Source organism: Carcharodon carcharias, chromosome 30 (genome assembly GCF_017639515.1).
Source record: "Carcharodon carcharias isolate sCarCar2 chromosome 30, sCarCar2.pri, whole genome shotgun sequence".
Classification (NCBI taxonomy): domain Eukaryota; kingdom Metazoa; phylum Chordata; class Chondrichthyes; order Lamniformes; family Lamnidae; genus Carcharodon; species Carcharodon carcharias.
The window spans coordinates 36,355,255-36,363,241 of NC_054496.1; the positions used below are offsets into that span (position 1 = coordinate 36,355,255).

The 7,987-nt window shown below is 45.2% G+C and overlaps 1 non-coding gene across 1 annotated transcript; it reads right to left on the reverse strand.

The window, feature by feature from the left end:
- Positions 1–211: 211 nt before the first annotated feature.
- On the reverse strand, positions 212–294 carry trnal-uaa. The gene has a single exon. It is a non-coding gene; the product is annotated as a tRNA-Leu (tRNA).
- Positions 295–7,987: the final 7,693 nt, after the last annotated feature.

Genomic DNA, 7,987 nt, shown 5'->3' on the forward strand with positions numbered 1-7,987 from the left:
TCATTGAATATACTCAAAGCTGAGTTAGACTGAATCTTAAATGACAGGAGCATTAAGGGTTGTGGGGAACAGTATAGTAAGTGGAGTTGAGTCCATGATTCGATGAGTTATGATCTAATTGAATGACAGAGAAGCCGCGAGGGACCATGTGCTCCTATTTCTTCTGTTAAATTGAGCAGCAAGATGACAAGTAACACCTGAAAAACACAACTACCAGGAGTGGGGTTTGAACCCACGCAGACACATGTCCATTGGATCTTAAGTCCAACACATTAACCACTTGGCAATCCTGGTATACATGGAACATTGAATCAAATGAAATTGAATGTGATTCAGATGCCATCTGACCTTGTACAGTTTCTCATTCTGATTGCTCGTCCTTCCGAAGCTAATGAATTGGAACAGACTGTGAACTGGAAAACGATCTATAAACACTGCAGTGTATTTAACTACGTGTCCAGCACTGTGAGACAGCTTTCAGTGTTTATAAAGGGTGTAATTTATCCAGTGGTCTCTTGCATCAAACAGGGTTACAGAAGAGGGTCTGTGTACAGAGGATTTGGTGTGAGCTCTGATTCCGAACCCTTTCTGGATTGTAAGGAATAAAGAATGAATGAGAGCGAGAGGTGCAATGTGGGAGAAGGGATGATGGAAGAATTTGTTCATGAACCTGATTAAAAGTGGCTCCAACACCAGATAATATTAAGATATTATCAGCTGAACATTAACATAATCTGAGCTCCGAGATCTGGTTGGGTCCCATTCCCCTGAAGTGAGGAACGAGCCACTGGGGAAATTTCCCCGGGAATTCTATTCCTTGTAAGAAGATTAGCTCATGGTGAGGTGGAAATAACTCCATTGGGACTGTGTCAGATTGAAGAACCATTGTTCACTCCCTGGTTTTGAGAGTTTTAATTTGGTTTCTTCTCCATTTTAATTAGAGAGAATCCAAGGAGTGATTTTCAACTCTCATATCTCTCAGACGAATGGGAGTGAAACCACATCTGACCCTGAGCCTGAACAGGGAGACCTGTTCTCCCCATGTTTAAAGGGAATGAATTGGATCTTAACCTTGTCTTAATGTAACGTTGACTGTCTGGAAATGTCTGTTGGAGAATGTTTTCCTCTTATATTAATGGAGCGGATGAGCAGAAATGGGAGGCTGTTCAACCGAGAGGTTTGGACATGGGTGAAGGGGCGGAGAGACGGTGGGAGTGAGAGGGACAGTGAGTCGGCCGTGGTCAATAGAATGTCAGGAATGAAGGTCAGAGGAACAGAACAGGCTGGAAAGACAGAAAAAATGAGGAGCAGAGGCTGTGAGAAAGAGAGAGTAAAGGACAGGCTTGTTCAGTTGGTTGGGGTGTGGTGTTTATATTAGGTATCTGTGTTTGATCCTCTCCCAGCTCAGAGGGAATTGGACCAACATTCTGCTTGTACAATTATAGAATGATGCAAGGAAGCAGGAGGCCATTTGACCCATCGTGTCTGTGCTGCCTTTTTGGTGAAACTATACAATCAGTCCTAATTCCTGCTTTTACTCTAAAGCCCTGGACATTTCTATTCCAGTATTGATCGAAATCTGTTTTGAAAGTTACTACTGAATCTGCTTCCAGCAGCCGATCAGACAGAACATTCCAGATCACTGAAACTCACTGTGTTAAAAATGTTTCCTCTGCTTCTGTTGTCAATCACCTTAAATCTGTGTCCACTGGTTATCGACCCGTCTGCCATTGGAAACAGTTTCTCCCTGTTGACCCGATCAAAACAGTTCAGGATTTTGAACGCCTCTGTCAAATTGCGTCTTCTCTGCTCCAAGGAGAACAACCCCAGCTTCTCCTGTCTCCCCACAAAACTGAAGTCCCTCACCCCTGGTATCATTCTAGTAAATCTCTTCTGTTCATTTCTCTCCCCACAAAACTGAAGTCCCTCACCCCTGGTAGCATTCTAGTAAATCTCTTCTGTTCAGTTCCTCCCTCTCGTCAATAATTGGGATGAAATGTTTCAGAGGAAAAGCACAAATGAAATAAGGAGGGAGAGAGAATTAAATGTTGATGGAAATGGTCATCAATGTTTGGAATGTAAAAAGAGCGAACGATTGAAGTTGAATTATTGATCAGTGAGGGGAATATATCACAGTTTCAGGCTTCAGTGGGTGGATTTACAGATCAAGCTGGGAACTGAGGGGAAGCTGGTTCATGGTCTGTGGAACAAACTCCTCTCCGTGGGGCAGAGCCAACAGCTGTCTCCATCCAATAACAGGCAGGGAAGAGCCAGTGCCTCAGGATTGGCTCGGTCAGTCCGGAGGGTATTGGAGTTTGAATCTTCGGGTTGTGGATTCTATCTGTAAGTTGGTTGCTTGTTGTGTTCAGTTTTAAGGCTGATTTCACAGGCGTTCTCCAGATCTCACACAATCACAGTGCAGAAGAGGCCGTTCGGCCCATTGAGTCTGAACCAAGACATGAAAAACACCTGACCTACCTACCTCATCCCATTTACCAGCTCATGGCCCATAGCCTTGAATGTTATGATGTGGCAAATGTTAATTCAAGTACTTTTTAAAGGAGGTGAGACAACCCGTCTCCACCACCCTCCCAGGCAGAGCATTGCAGACTGACACCACCCTCTGGGTAATAAAGTTTTTCCTCATATCCCCCCTAAACCTCCTGCCTCTCACCTTGAACTTATGCCCCCTTATGACTGACCCTTCCAATAAGGGGAACAGCTGCTCCCTATCCACCCTGTCCATGCCCCTCATGATCTTGTACACCTCGATCAGGTCGCCCCTCAGTCTTCTCTGCTCCAACAAAAACAACCCAAGTCTATCCAACCTCTCTTCATTAATTAAATGTTTCATCCCAGGCAACATCCTGGTGAATCTCCTCTGTGCCCCCTCCAGTGCAATCACATCCTTCCTATAATGTGGTGATCAGAACTGCACACAGTACTCCAGCTGTGGCCTCACCAAGGTTCTATACAACTCCAACATGAACCCCCTACTTTTGTAATCTACGTCTCGATTGATAAAGGCAAGTGTCCCATATGCCTTTTCACCACCCCACCAACATGTCCCTCTGCCTTCAGAGATTTATGGACACACAGACCAAAGTCCCGTTATCCTCAGAACTTTCTAGTGTCATGCCGTTCATTGAATACTTCCTTGTCAAATTACTCCTTCCAAAGTGTATCACCTCACACTTTTCAGAGTTTAATTCCATCTGCCACTTATCTGCCCATTTGACCATCCCGTCTATACCTTCCTGTAGCCCAAGACACTCAACCTCACTGTTAACCACCCAGCCAATCTTTGTGTCATCCACAAACTTACTAATACTACCGCCGCCAACACCCCCCACCCCCCCACTGCCCCCCACCCCCACAAAGTCATCTATATCGTTTATATAAGTGACAAATAATAGGGTGATCACAGATCCCTGTGGTATGCCACTGGATACTAGCTTCCAGTCACTAAAGCATCCTCCTGTCATCACACTCTGCCTCCTACAACTAAGCCAATTTTGAATCCACCTTATGAAATTACCCTGTATCCAATGTGCATTCACCTTCTTTATAAGTCTCCCATGTGGGACCTTGCCAAAGGCTTTGCTGAAATCCATATAAACTACATCAATGGCACTGCCCTCATCTACACACCTGGTCACCTCCTCAAAAAATTCAATCAAATTTGTTAGGCATGACCTCCCTCTGACAAAGCCATGCTGACTATCCCTGATCAAACCTTGCCTCTCCAACTGGAGATAGATACTCTCCTTCAGAACTTTCTCCAATAGCTTCCCTACCACTGACGTGAGACTCACTGGCCTGTAGTTCCTTGGCTTACCTCTACAGCCCTTCTTAAATAGTGGAACCACATTAGCTGTTCTCCAGTCCTCTGGCACCTCCCCTGTGGCCAGAGAGGAATTAAAAATTTGGCTCAGAGACCCTACGATCTCCTTCCTTGCCTCCCTCAGCAGTCTGGGACACAAATCATCAGGACCTGGAGATTTGTCCACTTTTCAGCCTGCCAACACCTCTAAGACCTTGTCACACCCATATCAGTTTGCTTAAGAACCTCGCAGTCTCTCTCCCCGAGTTCCATACCTTCATCCTCATTCTCTTGGGTGAAAACGGATGTGAATTATTCATTCAACACTCTAGCGATGTCCTCTGGCTCCACCCATAGAATGCCCCATTGGTCACATATGGGCCCTACTCTTTCTCTGGTTATCCTTTTCCCATTGATATGCTTATAGAATATCTTGGGATTTTCTCCGGATAGTCGGAGTCCGGATGGATGTACCCCGGAAGATGCACCATGGGACATTATCAGAAGTCCCAAAACACTGACTCCACGGGAACTGCCAGGGAAGTGTGAACATCTGATGGCAATTCACCTGGTCCCTGGGACCCTCCACAAAAGTCTCCAACTTCAGACAGTTCCCATGTATTTACCTGAATAGATACCCAGGAAATGTTAGACCGATGAAAATGTAGTCTAACTCCTGGGTAACTGCACAGCTGACCGACCAATCACTCACAATGTCCCCACACTCGACTCCCACTAGACCCCCAACTACCCCCTCACCCCTGACTCACCATTGACCTCCCGACACCCCCAACTCAACCTGACTAGCTGCTCCACCCGACTCCCCCAGCACACCCCATTCCCCCAACCCAACCTGACTAGCCTTTGCCCCAGCTACCTGCTTACCCACATGCCAACCTACCCAGCTTCCATCTCACACACCTGACACCCTATCCCCTTACCCAGTTACCTCACACACCCTACCCCCTTGCCCACCCACTCCCATTACTCACTTACCTTCCCTCTGTAGCTTTCCAAAGAAGCTTTGGGACATTTAAACTCTTACTGGTCAAAATCCTGGAACTCCCTTCCTAACAGCGCTGTGCGTGTACCTACACCACGTGGACTGCAGCGGTTCAAGAAGACAGCTCACCACCACCCTCTAAAGGGCAACTCGGGATGGGCAATAAATGCTGGCCCAGCCAGTGAAGCCCACATCCTGTGAATGAATAAAAAAAATCCAGCAGCTGGTGTTGTGAAAAGGGGGCGTGGCCTGTCCTCCCCCAATGATCCGACGCTATGAAGAACCAGTTCCATTTCAGGCTCACTCCACATTTCTGGAGAAGCCGGGATGGGAAGACCTGGTCAGAAACGTGGCGCTGCGGTGTGCTGGAGGAAAGTAGGAGCGGAGTGGCAATCCGACAGTAATTGACATTCCTCGGAAGATTCCGACCTCATCTTTCAATTCGATACTTTACAGCCTTCCAGACTCAACACTGAGTTCAACCATTACAGACTGGAATCTCTGTCTCCATACTGTCTCCATTTCTTTTCATGTTTCACTCTTACTCTTGTTCTTACATTCAGAACGCAGCACATCTGCTCGAGGCACATCTTTTGTTTCTTTACTTGTCCCATTTCCACTCCCTTTGACTCCACACGACTAACTCTTCTGTCATTTAATCTCTCCCAGTCTTACACCCAATCACAGAGCTTCCCTATTGTCCATTTTCTCACCCTCCTATTGCTTCAAGTCGATGACTTTTCAAACTTGTCCAGTTCTGATGCCTGAAATGTTAACTCGATTTCTCTCTGTAGAGATGCTATCAGAGCTGATGAGCATTTCCAAGGATTTCTGAATATATTCAGAGGAATTCTCTGTTACTCCAGCCTGGTATCATGGATGCAATGGATGTTATTGAAAACAAGTTCCCTGGGCCATTTTGTTGGGGCTTGTTTGCTTCTAAAATTGCATTTTTACTCTTCTGAAATTGTCTCAAATTATCCATTAAACTTCTGACATGGATCCATCTATCCATTTAGCATGGGTGGATGATTGGACAATGGAAAAGTAGCAGAGAGTAGGGATAAATGGGACATTTTCGCTTTCTCAGCCGCTAACTAGTGGATTGCTGCAAGGATCAGAGCTGGGGCCTCAACTATTTACAATCCCTGTTAATGATTTAGACAAAGAGATCAATAACGTAGAATAATAATAATACTGTATTACTCTATCCAAGTTTGCTGATGATACAAAACTAGGTGGGAATGTAAGTTGTGAGGAGCACACAAAGAGGCTGCAAAGTGTAACTGACAGGTTCAGTGAATGGGGAACAAATTGTCAGATACTGTGTAGCTGCGGATTATTGACGTTAGCAACGAGAATAGAAAAGTAGAATAATTTTTAAAAGGCATGAAACTTTGACATGTTGTTGTGCAGTGACACTTGTGTGTACTTGTATCAAGCACATAGAAAGTTAGCATGCCGGTACAGCAAGCAATTGGGAAGGCAAGTGACAGGCTGGCTTTTATTGCAAAGAAATTGGGGCACAAGAATAAGGAGGTCTTGTTAAAATTGCACAACACTTTGGGGAGACAACACCTGGAACACTGTGCACAGTTTAGGTCTCCATATTTAAGGAAGGATTTTCTTGTATTGGAGGTGGAACAGCAAAGGTTCAATAGATTGGTCCCTGTGATGAGAGGCTGAGTAAAATTGGCGATATTCCCCAGAGTTCAGAAGAATGAGAGGTGATCTCATTGAAACGTATAAGATTCTGAAGGGGCTTGACAGGATAGATACTGAAAGGTTGTTTCCCCTGACTGGGGAATCTTGAGTCAGGGGCACAGACTCAGGATAAAAGGGGCCAATTATTTAGAACTGAGATTTGGAGAAATTTCTTCACTCAGAGCGTTTGTGAACCTTTGGAATTCTCTACCCCAGAAGGTAGTGGATGCTCCATCGTTGAATATACTTAAGGCTGAGAAGGAACAGATTTTGGATCTCTTTGGGAATCAAGGGATATGTGGAGTAGGTGGAAAAATGAAGTTGAGGCACAAGATCAGCCATGATCCTATTGAATGTTAGAGCAGACTCAAGGGGCCGTATGGCCTACTCCTGCTCCTATTGTGTTCTCATGTTAAACCAGGTTTAGAGAAGTGAATCTGTTAGGAGTGGGATTCCTGAGCCTGTGTGTGAGCTGTACCTGGATGGGTCCCAGACAGTAAAACGAGAGAGAGACAGGCAGCTCCCAGACACGGCTAAGGTCCGGACCGGCAGCTCTCCACCGGCAGTGTCTGGATTAGAGAGCGGGATCCTGAGCTGTTGTTGATGTGGTCTGACTGCTGCTGGTTCCGTCTGTCACACTCCGAGAGCCCCGGTGACAATCTGTAACCGTCACCCTCATGTGGTTCCAGCTCCCACTCTTTGCTATAGAGCTCGTGGTACAATGGCAATGTGTCTGATTCCAACTGCAAATGACGTGTTTTCCAATCATGTGAAGGTCACAGCCTCTTGAGACTACAGACTTTATATCAGGACAGAATTGGATGTTGGGAATGTTCCGGTAATTATAGTTCCCAGAATTAAGTTCTGTTTCCTGACAATTTGGATTTCCATGTTCGGAATCTGCTAGCTTTACCCTCCAGGAAGATACATTTATTCAGACAAACATATTCTGAACTAATAGAGAATTTAAACCATTATCAGAGCTTAAGTCAGTGATGCTGGATATGGATTTGGTCTTAAGATAAAATGTGCTCTGTCCCAGGAGTATTTAGACTAAACAAAGATATCTCAGCACATTGTTGCCCATCCCTAATTGCCCTTGAACTGACCTTGCTAGGTCATTTCACAGCGCAGTTAAGAGTCAACCACATTGCTGGGAGTCCAGAGTCACATGTAGGCCAGACTGGGTAAGGACAGATTTCCTTTCCTGAAGGACGTAAGTGAACCAGATGGGTTTTTACAACAATCGATGATAGTTTCACGTTCAGCATTACTGAGGCTAGCTTTATATTTCAGATTTATTAACTGAATTCAAATTCCACCAGCTGCCGTGGTGGGATTTAAACCCTTCTCCCCAGTGCATTAGGCTGGGTCTCTGGATGACTAATCCAGTGACAATATAATACACCTTTACATGTAAATTATAGTAGAAATTACTCTCTTAAAAAGCTTTGGCA